This window comes from Vombatus ursinus, unplaced genomic scaffold (assembly GCF_900497805.2).
Source record: "Vombatus ursinus unplaced genomic scaffold, bare-nosed wombat genome assembly UNPS02014813.1, whole genome shotgun sequence".
NCBI lineage: Eukaryota > Metazoa > Chordata > Mammalia > Diprotodontia > Vombatidae > Vombatus > Vombatus ursinus.
The window spans coordinates 3409230-3422495 of NW_020954591.1; the positions used below are offsets into that span (position 1 = coordinate 3409230).

Genomic DNA, 13266 nt, shown 5'->3' on the forward strand with positions numbered 1-13266 from the left:
GAAGTCATCCTGTTCATCATTTCTTATAGCACAATAGTATTCCATTACATTCACATACCACAACTTGCTCAGTCATTCCCCAATTGATGGGCATCCTCTCAATTTCCAATTCTTTGCAACCACAAAAAGAGCTTCTATGAATATTTTTGTACATGTGGATCCTTTTCTCTTTTGTATGATCTCTATGGGATATTGCCTTTTACTTTTGAAAGCCTTAGGATGCAAAAGGTGGAGAATGATCCATTTTGAGTGACTTTCTCTTTTAAAAACGGTGATGAACTGAAGATATTTCAATATTTTGTGTTACATGTTTTAATGCAGAATAAATTTATTTTTAAAATCTCACAGACTTTCCCCCTGAACGTTGTTTAAATGAAAAGTATTTTACAAGTTTGGGGGGGGGGGATTTTTGGATTCAGCCTATGATTTCATTGCTGTCAGGCAACTCCTGATAAGGAAACCTCTTCTATCAATATGAATTGATCAGTCTGCAGCTTTTAAGCTGAGAGTTACTTGGGGCACTGAGAGTTTAAGGTACTTGCCCAGGGTCAAGTGATCACTGTATTAATTTCCTGATTTAAAACATACACTTATTTTTCAAACAGTCATTAAATCTAGATTATGTCCTTATACATCAGATCCCATATCATTAACTGGCATTGCAATCCTCATAGGTGAAATAAATCACAATATTGAATAAACAATCAGCTCCTTTTCATTTTGAGTGTAATTTTCACTTGTGTAAAGTTGACAAACTTATTCAAATCAACTGAAAATTTAATTTCAGGAGAAGGTTTCAGGTCTATCACAACATCTGTTGATTCAGAAATAGAAAGTAAAGTAGTCAGAGAAAATGTGTACTTTTAGCCTCAGACAGAAATTGACAACAACAACAATAATAGTCAAAGAAATAGGCTTAAAAATAATCTTCTGACATATTTATATGTTCCTTAATAGCTTGTGGTGTAGTCTCAATACATTGTCTCCTTTAGTACTAATAAGATCCATATAAAGTATATTTGTTGTTGCTGTTCAGTGTTTTCAGTCATGTCCAGCTCTTTGAGACGGGGTTTTCTTGGCAAAGATACTGCAGTGGTTTGCCATTTCTGTCTCCAGTTCATTTTACAGATAAGGAAACTAAGGCAAACAGGATTAAGTGGACTTTCCAGGGTCACATAGCTACTAAGTGTCTGAGGCCAGATTCATTATGCCCACTTGACAGATGAAGAATCTGAAGTTTAAACAAGTAGAGCCTTACTTTATTGAAGTCATACAGCTAATAAATGAAAGAATCAAGACTGGAACCCAGGTCTTCTGCCTCTTTTAGTCCACTAGGGTTTTTTTCCCTCTATACCATTTATTTTAAATTCATATAGAATTGACATAGTTATGATAATCTTATATTTTATTCTTCTAATAGAGACAGTCCTGAATTTATCAACAGATTATTAAGAGATCATAATGTGCCAGGCACTGTGCTAGGCAATGGGAATGCAACTACAAAGAGTGAAATTATTACTATTTGAACTTGAATATAAATTATATATAAACATAGAGAAGGGGGAGGATGGTAACTGATTACAGGTGAAGAGATATTCAAGGTTACCAGTGGATGAATTTAATATCCCTTTGCCTGATAGAAGAATATCTGTATTATTATCTATTAATCTGCCCTTTTCCTGCCCTTTCCTTTCCCCAAATATGCCCAAGTATTATCCTTACAGTGCACATCTTTTATGACGGATCCTTTAGCTAATAATCACCTTTCATACTCTGCAAATAACTTTATCAACTTGGTCCTGGACTCACAACTTGGAAAATTCATTTACCTCGCCAATAAAATTCCAAAAGCTTTTTTTCTTTATCAATTTTCATCAAGTACAATTTGGCAGAAAGAAAGAAGACGCTCTGTACAGATAACAAAGACCAAAGAATGGAGTTTTATACTGATAATACTTAAAAAATTCCAGTCACATAATAACATTCCCTGTTTACCACAAAATTACAGCATATAAGAGTTTTAGGTCACAGACAGTTGAGTGAAGGTTCAGTCCACATGACAGTGGATGAGAACATTATGCAGTCTAGTGGAAAGAATGAAAGAGGTTTAGACTCAACTCGACAGCTAATGTTTTCTCTGTGCAAAGTATGTTAGATGTTAATATGGAGAAGCCAAAAGTGCAATGGTAAAGGAAGAAGTAACCCATTTCAGAATTTTACCAACTTCTACCCCATACTTCTACATGTAATGATTTTGGGAGGGAGAAAGCACTAACAACTGGGACAGGAGGATAAAGAAGCAGAAATACACAATGTACATGTGTAGATTAAGATTTGCCTACAGTCTGCCTACTGTATTATTTTTGGTATTATATCAGGTACTGATATAATACCAAATGATATAATACTGAAATGAAAAAAGCAGGCAGACTGTGCTAAGTGCTTAGGATAAAATGAGATATTTGTCAAAAGCACTTAGCATGCTGCCTGGCACCTAGTAAGTACCATATAAATGCTTATTCTCTTCCCCTTTCCCTTTTCTTTTCCTTCCCCTTGTCCCTAAGTGTTGGGAATAAAAAAAAAACAGTAAAGTATAAGAATAAATGATCATAGTAAATGAATACTTACTGAGTATTCATGGCAAAACCTTAATTAAAAAAAACTTGCTAAGTGTAGTCTGAAATTACTGCAAATTCAGTTCAGTCTCCTTTAATTTCTAAATCTATACTGCTTCACAATAATTTTATTCTTTATCTGTAATACTATATAGTTTTCAATCTTCAGATTTTAAAAATTACATTCAAAATAGCGCACTTCATCCAGAAAGTAGACTGATGTAATTTAGAGAAACTTGTAACAACAAGGGTTTCAACCAGATTGATTAATTTTCAGGCAGCCAGACAGCTCAATTAACTACAGTACTCATTTCATAAATGTTTAAGTTCATTGACATTTTATTCTACAGCTGAACAAAACAAAAAATATGTCCTTGAGGAGCTTACATTTTAAAAAGAGACAAAATGATTTCTTCTATAGGATCTTAATAATGAAGATAGTCATCCTTAAATATAATGAGTCCTTTATGATTAGAGGAAATGTCCCAAGACAGTAGCTTCTACTCTGTCATCTCATGTTCTTTAATATTGTTACTGATGAATATAAAAATATGAATAAGTGTTGATTTGTTGTCCATTGTTTGGAGAGCAACCTTCCTCTGAAACCACTGTAGTGTTTGTTCCATAATATAAGATTAGAAAGGGTCAGGGAAGGTAAGGATTCTAAGATGTCCAAAAAGAGCAGCTATTCATGCCATCTTCCCCATAATGGCTTCCCTTAAAATGAGAGGCTAAAACACTCTTGTAAAGGACATGGGTTTCTTAAGTAAGCTTGTTTAAGGAAGCATGCCAGTGTGCCTTTACATTGCAATATTCGGCTAATTTCACCAGTATTGATCTGTACTGAAACCTTCCCATGCTTTTAAGGAGATGAGTCAATGGCTAATACATCGACACCAGAGGAAATAGATGCATGGATAATCCCCAAATAATTTATATTTAGCTTTCAACTATTTTTGTATTTCTAGTAGAGTATAGGTTCACTTGTAGTTGAATATAGTACTTCAGGAAGTTATTAATTTTCTTCATCCTACCTGCCTAACTCTTACCTGAAACCTATACCATATTGAAAAAAGACTTGTTTTTCCCTTTGGGCTAATGCATAGAAGGTGGTTAAGGGCTTCAAAGGGTTCATGTGTTTTTAAATTGAGGATTGAAATTATTGTGGGTTTTTTTTTTAGGTTACATCTGTAACTTTAAGTAGATTACATGATAATTATCACTATTAAATGTCCACAAAATAGATATTTCATTTTGTGGATACTTATGAGATATGTCAAGAGATAAATTACCATGGGGATAATTATCCATAGGCTACAAGATTCATTTTTTGAGTTATGATTTTTGAGTTCACACAAATAATCAGTTTTTATATTGAATACTACTACTACTAATAGTTAGCATTTACATAGTGCTTTAAGGTTAGCAAATTGCTTTACAAATATTATCTCATTTTATCCTCACAACAGCCCTAGGTAAGGTGCTATTATTATCCTCATTTTACAGATGAGGAAACTGAGGCAGATAGAGGTTATGGGACCAGCCCGGGATTACAAAGCTACGAAGTGTCTGAGACAGGATTTGAATTCAAGTTTTTCTGACTCCAGGTCTAGCTCTCTATCTACTGTGCCATCTAGCTGCTGAAGACTAATAATAATAGAATGATAGGAGTATAATAAAAATAGAATGTAGAAGTCTATTATTCAATGATCTAAGCTAGAAGGGATAATAAGTAAACACACTGATCCTGATAAAGCTGGCAAAGTAATTCTGTTGTAATTGAATTATAGATGCAATCGTAAGACAAAGAGTTCTTTTTCTCTTAAATACAATTTTATTTTATTTTCAGGACCACTTTCTCTCCTCCCCCATTAAGAAAGCAAATAAAACCCATCACAAACATGTATAGTCAAGCAAAACTAAACCCCACATTGGCCATGAGACAGAATTCTTGAGTTTTGTTACTCATCAACCAGTAGACGGGATCACGGCCTTAATTTCACACCAGGAATAAAAATAGATGTTCCCTTTGTGTCTTTTCCTAGCACTTCTAACCATAATAAGCAATCTCTTGCCACTTTCCTACCTATCTGTTAATTAGGGAGAAATCAGAAATGAAATAGGAACTATTTAATGATGTTGGAAGAAAAAAATTCTATCCATAAAATAATACTCAGTTAAGGGGACCTACTAAGTGAAGGTTTCTATGAGGTGAAAATGTACAGTTGATACAAAGAAAAGAACACAGGGAGTTTATATAAGAGCAGCAACATGTTTCTTCTATTAAAAGTCTTACTGAAGTGAATAGCTGTTTGTTCCTACCTGTTTGCTTTTTATCCCTCTACTAGTCTCTAAGTTCCAGGAAGGTAGAGCTTATGGCTTATCCAAACTCAGCGAACACCTAACACAGTACCTTGCATACAGCAGGCACTTAATAAACATGGGTTGAATGTGTTGTTGAATTTATCTTTTCTTTATTTTTCTTTGCTCCTTTGACTATAATTTTGTTAAATAAAGGTAGCTCTTAATAACTCTAAATAACTTCATGTTACTATTCTATGTAGCAATGAATTATCATAATATCTTAACCAATTAATAGATTTACTTGAGTTCTGCAAGTATTTCTTGAAGTCCCTACTGTGTGCTAGTCACTGTGCTAGGAACTGGAAATGCAAAGACAATTCAGTTATTGTCCTCAAGTTGTTTATATCCTATTCTGGGTAGATGCAACATGCACACAGATAAGTATATCCAAGTTAATGTGGGAGGTAAGAGGGCCAACAAGTGTGGGGCTCAAGAATAGCTCCCTAGGCCAGGCAGTGGATGGCTTACCTGATTGTTCAGTTCTTAAAGGAAGCATTTACACCTCATAAATGGACAGATCAGGGCCCACTTTGTCATTTTGTTGATTGTCTAGATTTAAGGAAGTGATGGAGAAATGTCCATGATGCAGATTAAGTTTTAAAATGTGTCATATAAATGTTTACCAGCACACACCTCTAAGCCCAGGTAACATGATATGTAGATTAAGATTGTGAAAGGTGAGGTGAGGGAAGAAAAATATTGCTTTGTGATATCACCAAGTCAGGATATGGGATACTGAGCTTGGGGAACAACTACTAGTCCAATTTGGCTTGAAATTGGCGTACAGGAAAGGGAAATTATTTGCAATTAGGCTGGAAAAGAAGGGTTGGAGCCAGATTATGAAGGGCCTTAAAAAACCTGAGGCAGTTGTACTATATCCTAGTAGCTGTGTGATCCATTGAGGATTTTTGAGCAGGGGCAAGAATGCCATGCTTTGGGCAGCTGCATGGAAGACGTATTGTGGAATGGAAATGTGCAAACAGGTAGTTCAACAATTATGAAGGGAGAGATGGGGACAAATGCAAAAACCATTATGAAGGTAGAATCAACAGGCCCTGCGACTCATTGAACATGAAGGGATGAGAAAGAAGGAAGCAAGGATGATTCTGTTTGCAACCCAAGAGAAAGGGAGAATGGTAATTCTCTCAACAGAAATATCAAACTTTGGCCTGGGGATTTAGGGGGAAAGTATGCCAATTCTTCCTCCCTGACCCAGTGCGTATATGAGACAGAGAGCAATCCACACCGAAGAGGCTATGGATTCATCCACTTCCATAAAGTACTAGTTTTCTGTGAGTGCCAGAAATTGGAAAGAAAAGGCGATGAACAGATCTAGAATGAAAAGCAGTTTGTTATCAAGAAAAGAGGTACTGGGGGGCATCATGAAATGAGAGGGCAGAGAAGAATAATAGACTATGTAGAAAGAGTGGGGCTGAAGCGGTTGGTGAAGAGAATTGATAGAATGAAAAACCTTTTGCCCTTATGCGTCTTAACCTCAAATTATTTATTAACAAATTACTGACACCGTAAGAAAAAGCCATTGGCACCCTTGAAACCATAATTATTTTGCAGATTTTTAATATAATTAATACTGGGGAAATGAAAAAATGCTTGATTAGCATAGATTTAGAGTGGAGAGGAACTCCAAATTACATGGGGTTCTTAACCTTTCATATATCCTTTTGGCAATCTGAAGTCTGTGTACCCCTCCCCGAAGAATATTTTTATATGAATAAAATAAAAGTATGGAATTACAGAGTAATCCAGTTATACTGACATTCATTTATCAAATTTTTTTTTGTTTTGTTTTAGCAGGCATAGTTCAATTTATTTGTTTATAATAAACATCATCTATGTGGTTGCCACAGAAGCTGCCTGGGACACTCCAGTGTGAGGCTTCACAAGATGGTCGGTGAATTCCTGATAGGGAGACAGTGAACACAGTCTCCTTCCACAGGTCTGGGGTTAGATAGCTGTATGTTTTGGAGATGGCATCAAAGGTAGCTTTAGCAAAGTTGCCCAGAGTAGCAGTACAGCCCCTTGCAGATGTGTAGCAGTCATCAATTCCAGCCATCATCGGGAGCTTCTTAGGCACAGGAGCTGAGACGATGCCAGTACCTCTAGGGGTCGGAATCAGATGCACCAGAAACGATCCACATCGCCCAGTGACCTTGCAGGGCACTGTGTGAGGCTTGCCAGTCTTGTTCCCCCAGTAGCCACCTCTCACAGGAACGATGGACAGGTTGGCCAGAATGATAGCACCACAAATAGCTGTGGCCACTTCCTTGGAGCACTTGACACCCAGGCCAACATGGCCATTGTAGTCACTGATGGCCACAAAAGCCTTGAACCTGGTACATTGTCCAGCTCTAGTTTGTTTCTGAACAGGCATGATTTTCAGAACCTCATCTTTCAATGAAGATGCCAGGAAGAAATCTATGATCTCAGACTCCTTGATAGGAATGGAGAAAAGATAGATCTCTTCCGAAGACTTGATCTTCATGTCCTTGACTAGCCGGCCCAGCTTAGTGACAGGAACCTACTCCTTGTCTTCAGCCTTTCCTTCCGGGCCCCGTGGCCACGACCACGGCCTCAACCATGGCCCCAACCTTGACCTCGGCCCCCACTGCCGATGCTACTGCAGAAGCCACATCGGCCTCCGACTCTGGAGCCCCCGGGACCTCCTGCTCCTTCTGTAGCATTGGCGTCATCCGCCATTTGGTGTTCACTAGAAGTAGAAGCCCAAATATTTTTTAAAGAAAAGTTTGCAGACCCCAGGTTAAGAATCCTCTGATTAAGTAGCATATAAAATTCTTGAGGACAGGCAGGTACTGTTTCTTTTTTTGTTTTTGCTTCTGTAACATCTAGCAGAGTACCTTGCATTTATAAGCATTTATCAAGCACCTACTACGTGCCAGGCACTGTGCTAAGCAATGGGGATATAAAGGAAAGTAAAAGACAGTCTTTGCCATCCAGGAGCACACAAACTCATGGTGACAACATGCAAACAACTATGTACAAACAAGATGTATGGAGGAGAAATAGGAAGAAATCAACAGAGGGAAGGCACTAGAGTTAAAAGAAATTGGGAAAGGCTTTTTGTGGAACATGGAATTTTAGATGAGATTCAAAGGAAGCCAGGGAATCCAAGAGGCAGAGATGAGGGGAGGAGTATTCCAGGCATGAGGGACAGTCACAGAACATGCCTGGTGCCAAGAAATGGAGCGTCTTCTTCAAAGAACAGCAAGGCAGCCAGTGTCACTGGATTGAAGAGTACTTGAGGGGGAGGAGGAGACAAGGTATAAAAAGACTAGAGAAGTAGAAAAGTAGAGCTAGGTTATAAGGGACTTTGAGCAATAAACAGAAGATGTTGTATTTGGTCCTCAAGGTGATAAGGAGCCACTGGAGCTTATTGCAGGGGGCGTTGGAGGGGGCGAGGGTGTTGACCTAGTCAGATCTACACCTTAGGAAAATTAATTTTGTGGATAAATGGAAGATGGACTAGAGTAGGGAAAGACTTGGTGCAGGCAGACCAACCAGCAGGCTATCCCATTGATCCAGGCAAGAGGAAATGGGGGCCTGCACAGGGGTGGTGGCAGTATCAGGAAAGAAGGGGGTACATTAGAGAAATGTTGAAATTGACAGGCCTTGGCAACAGATTGGGTATGATGGAATGAGTAGAGATAGGAGTAAGGAATGGTTGTGAGCCTGGGAGATTGAGAGGATGGCGGTGCCCTTGAGGGTAATAGGGAAATTTGGAAGGGAACAAGGACTGGAGGGAAAGAAAATGAATTCAGTTTTGGATATGTTGAGTTTAACATGTCTACTGGACATCCACTTTGAGATGTTTGCAATGTAGTTGGAGATGTGAGACTGGAAGTCAACAAGGGTTAGATTTAACATCAGAGGCCCAGCCTCCTCATTTTATAGATAAAGAAACTGAGGCTCAGGGAAGTTAAAGATCACACAGGTAGTAAGCATCAGCAGCAGTATTTAAACCCAGTTCCCCTGAACCCAGGGCCATTGTTCTTTCCCCTACATCACCTAGTCCAGCACCCTCATTTAAAAATAATAATTTAATTTTTTAATTGGTAATATCTCTCCTCCCCTCCCATTGGAAAAAGAAAGAATAATAAAACTCTTGTAATGCATATGCATAGTCAAGAAAGTCTCATGTTTGCTGTCTTCAAAATATATATGACTCATTTGGTTTCCTGAGGCTGCCACCCCTCTGTCAGGATATGGTTAGGCTAGCATGCTTCACCTTTGGTCCCCTGGAATTGTACTTGGTCATTTCATTGATCAGAAATCTAAATGCTTCAAAGATGTATGTCTTTACATTGCTATTATATAATTATATAATTTTTCTTCTGGATTTGCTCACTTCCCTCTTTAACAAGTCTTCTCTCATGATTTCTCATAGCACAGTACTATCCCATTATATTTATATGCCATAATTCATTCAGTCATTCCCCAAGAGATGAGCACTCCCTTAGTTTCTAGTTTTTTGCTACCAGAAAAAGAGCTGCTATAAATATTTTTATGCCTATGGGCCCTTTGCATCTTTTCTTGATCTCTTTGTGGTTTAGGCCTTGTAGTGGTAATGCTGGGCCAAAGAGGGTTGCACACGTTGGTAACTTTTGGGGCCTAGTTCCAAATTGATTTCCACCACAACTGGACCAGTTCAAAGCTCTACTAACAATGCATTAGTATGCTTGTTTTCCAACAGTCCCTCCAACATTTGTCATTTTCCTTTTTGGGGGTCAGCCTTGCCCATATGATGCCAAGTCCCTGTTTTACGGTTTAAGAGACTGAAACTTAGAGAAGACAAGCAACTTGACCAAAATCATACTGGATGAAGCAGAGTTAGGGTTCTTCCCACTATACCATCTAGCTGTGCCAAACTCTCTTTCTCGTGCTTTTTGATACGACTTGTCATTAAATTCATAAATGTGAATCAAAGTCATATCTGCTTCCTAGGATCTTATGTTCTTATGCAGAGGTTTCAAAGAACCAAAGAATCAAAGTATTGAACATCATGTTTGATACCCATTGGAAAGAATTTGGGGGCAAATAACCTGGGCCATTTGCTGTGGGTTGACAATTCACTAATTGCTCATTATAGCTTTTTAAAATGTATGTGTATATATATATTTAAAACATTTCCACATTAGTCGTGCTGTGAAAGAAGAATCAGCCACGAGAAAGGAAAAAAAAAACAACAAAAAAGAAAATAATATGCTTTGATCTGCATTCAGACTCCATAGTTTTTCCTCTGGATGTGGATATCATTTTCCATCATGAGTCTTTTGGAGTTGTCTTAGATCCTTGCATTACTGAGAAGAGCTACATCTATCAAAGTTAGTTATTGCACAATGTTGCTGTTGCTGTGTACAATGTTCTACTGGTTCTGCTCATTTCACTCAGCATCAGTCCATGTAAGTCTTTCCAGGTTTTTCTGAAATCTGACTGCTCATCATTTCTTACAGCACAATAGTATTCCATAACATTCATATACTACAACTTGTTCACCATTCCCCATCATAGCTCTTTAAATAAGTGGCACATGGAGCTTTTCAAATTTAGCATGTTATAGTTTGAACCTATGTGCTTTTGAATGGTTTTCACCAGTAGGCCCTTCCCTATGACCATTTGCAATGCTTTTCCTCACTGATTTGTCAATTGCTTTTTAATGCTTTGTGGTACTTGGGCAGGGAGATAAGATAGTAAGGCAGTCACATGTTGGTTGCTTAGTGATGAAATAGCTTGAAAATTTAAAGCCTGTAATAGCTTCAGGTCAGGTTCAGAAGTTCACGTACAGTGCCAGACATTTAAAGACTGACTCAGAGCTTAATCTGTGCCAAAATAATGCCACATTTGTCAAGCCTTGTCCTGGGCAAAAGCTGTTGGAAACCTTATAGCCACTCATTGATAATGAAGCTTGAAGGGACGTGAATTACCTACTTAATAGGAATATAATAAATGGAATACAGTAAGTGATGTCCTTTATATAAAATAAAAACCCAATTTCTAGTTATTCCTGCTTTACAAAATGACTAGCATGTGCCGACTTAAACCTGTATCCTTGCTGGATGATTTCAGGGACATTTTTATTAGTTAAGAAGTATGGTTTGAGGTCAGTTGTATTCTTTTAGGATTTTTCTTGTGGGTAGTATGTGATTGATGATGATGTGATGTGGGAAGCTTACAGAAAGAAGAGTACCTTCAGTTGGCACCATTTCTCTATTTTAATACTTGAATTTTTTTCCCTTAGACTTAATCATTTGATTCCTGACACAAACATCTACCAATGTGCAGATTTTTTACTGCAGGAAAGTTCCATAGCTTAAAAAGCTCAATAGTGTGTACACTTGAATTATCTAGTGAACTTTTTTGCTCTGAAAAATAGCCATGGACTCTCAAAATAGGCACTCTGATCCTTTCATGGAGGCAAAATTGCATTTTAGAAGGAAAATTGAACTGTATCTCTGAAGATAGAGTTCTCATTCCAGCTCTGTCATGTGTTTTTGTCAAGTTATTACCCTCTGTCACAATTTTCTCATCATTCAAGTGAGATATTAATACCTGTTCTACCCATCTCACAGTGATGTTATTATTGGGATATTTCAAAGTAGCCATTTCTAAAGATCTGTGATTTCTTTGGTGTGGTCATTGTTGATGCAGCTCTGTTAATGTAGCTTACAACCCTTCAACATAGTAGTAGTAGATGGTTTCTGTGAATTTCTGTGGATCCCCTCCCCCCCCAAAAAATCATCACCTCAGGAGAGGTGGTCAGATAACCTTAGTTAGGTGTGTCGTTAGGTGACAGAAAGTCTGCAACGATAAAGGGAAACAATATATATGCAAGAACTTCTTAGAAGTCACATGATCTGTGCAAATATAAAATAGTATTCTATTGTTCTCTTCTGGTTTCCTCATCCACTCATAAACTTCATAATGAATTCATGAAAGGTTGAATCTTTAAATTAAAATTAAGAACACCATTTTGCCTTCTTTGATTACACATTACTTAGACTCCTTTTCATAGGCTCTGGAAGGTATTAAAGCTGAGGTTCTGAGGTATGTGCCTGGGTCTATCTTTGTAAATACCACCTTTTTACAGGTGATCACCCACCACATGCAAAGCACTGTGCTATACACAGAGGACCCAAAGAAGTAGGAGATACATTTCCTGCCCCATAGTGACTTGAAGTCTGTTCGGGAAGTGAGGGACAGGAGTGTCAGGTGATCAAGGAGGTGAGAGATTCTGGTTAAGTCATGGAAATGGCAGACCATGGGGTCAAGACCAGGAAGGGAAGTGGGAAGTAAGAGCAGGCACAATGTGATGGAGATAGACTCGGAGAACCATGAAGAGTCTAGGAATTAGAGGTTATGGTGAGGCAGAAGTAAGTGAGAAGCAAGAAGGGCAATCAGTTTTCATATAGGAAAACTATATAGTCCACCTGGAACATTGATAGTCTGGGTGACGATAGGAAAGTCACTGCACTTTCCTGGGCTTACTTTACAGATGATCCCTCATCTATAAAATGACGTTATGATACTTACACTCTCTACCCCCTGATTGTGGAGAAAGTACTTTCCATTTGTGTAATGTTACATAAATGAATTGTTACGGGGGGGAGGGGGGAGAAGAGATGACTTTTCCAAGATCACACAGCTAGTATTAGGTGTCTAAGGCCAGATTCAAATTCAGGTCTTCCTGAATCCAAGGCCAGTACTCTCTCCCCTGTACCACCTAGCTGCCTCTGTTATTATTAATGAAAGTTAAAGTGGACTATATATGTATCTATGTACTGCTTATGATGTATGACCAGATGGGCTGTGCGTAGTGTCACTCTTTGCTGCTAAAGGGTGATAATGAATTTCTTTAGCTCAGAAAAAAGTAGCATTAGAAGTATCTTTTTGTAATTGGTTCTCAAACTGAAGGGGTAATTATTCCAAAAACAGCAGCAAGGAGAGAATGAATGAATGCCTGTTTGATTGTTTTTAATGTTGCAAAAATGCTGAATTTGAGTGACACACTTTAACAATGAAGTAAGCTCATTTTAATGAAAGCCTGGTTATGATATGTCAGATTTTGGAACAGAAGAAAAAGTCACATTTCACATATGAAATAGGGGTTCCTTCTATACTAAGTGGATTCAGACTGCTTCAGGTTTCAAAACAGCAGATTGACAAGAGAAACAAATTCTGTCTGATAACAGGGAAGATTTTTACTCCTATGCCTTTCTAGTTCATACTTATTTCCTGCTGAGAACTGCTATAG

At 37.9% G+C, this 13266-nt stretch overlaps 1 protein-coding gene and 1 pseudogene across 2 annotated transcripts in view; one reads left to right on the forward strand and one right to left on the reverse strand.

Moving 5' to 3' along the window:
- DCLK1 (doublecortin like kinase 1) overlaps nucleotides 1-13266 on the forward strand; it is a 397676-nt gene that overhangs the window by 137187 nt on the left and 247223 nt on the right. The gene's annotated exons all lie outside the window — the stretch shown is intronic.
- LOC114022803 lies at nucleotides 6831-7697 on the reverse strand (annotated as a pseudogene).